This window comes from Dipodomys spectabilis, unplaced genomic scaffold (genome assembly GCF_019054845.1).
Source record: "Dipodomys spectabilis isolate Male_0828 unplaced genomic scaffold, ASM1905484v1 ptg000598l, whole genome shotgun sequence".
Classification (NCBI taxonomy): domain Eukaryota; kingdom Metazoa; phylum Chordata; class Mammalia; order Rodentia; family Heteromyidae; genus Dipodomys; species Dipodomys spectabilis.
Genome location: NW_024871275.1, coordinates 130,423 through 131,068, shown reverse-complemented (window position 1 = coordinate 131,068; position 646 = coordinate 130,423).

Sequence of the window (646 nt, the reverse complement as noted above, 5' to 3'; positions counted from 1 at the left end):
GATTGCTGGGCCATAATGGAGCTCTATGTGGAGTCTTTTTTTTTTTTTTGTCGGTTGTGAGGCTTGAACTCTGGGCCTGGGCTCTGTCCCTCAACACTTCAGCTCAAGGCGAGCGCTCTACCACTTGAACTACAGCGCCACTTCCAGTTTTCCAGTGGTTTATTGGAGATAGGATTCTCATGGACTTTCCTGCACGGGCTGGCTTTGAACCACGATCCTCAGATCTCAGCCTCAGTAGATAGGATTACAAGCGTGAGCCACCAGCGCCCTGCAATGTGCAGTCTTTTGAGGAACCTCTATACTGCTTTCCAGAGTGGTCCAACAAGTTTACACTCCCACCAACAATGCAGTAGGGTTCTCTTCTAGCCACATGGTCTCCAGCATCTGTTACTAAATTTCCTGATTATAGTCATTCTAACTGGGATGAAGTGGAATCTCAGCGTTATCTTGATTTGTATTTCTTTTATGGCTAGAGGAGCTAAGCATTTCATCATGTGTCTATTGGCTATTCTTATTTCCTTTTCAGAGTAGTCTCTCTTTACGTATTTAGCCCATTTGTTAATTGGGCAGTTGTTTGAGGATTTGTTTTTAGGAGATTTAGTTTTTTGAATTCTAAGTATATTTTAGACATGAGACCCTTGTCTAT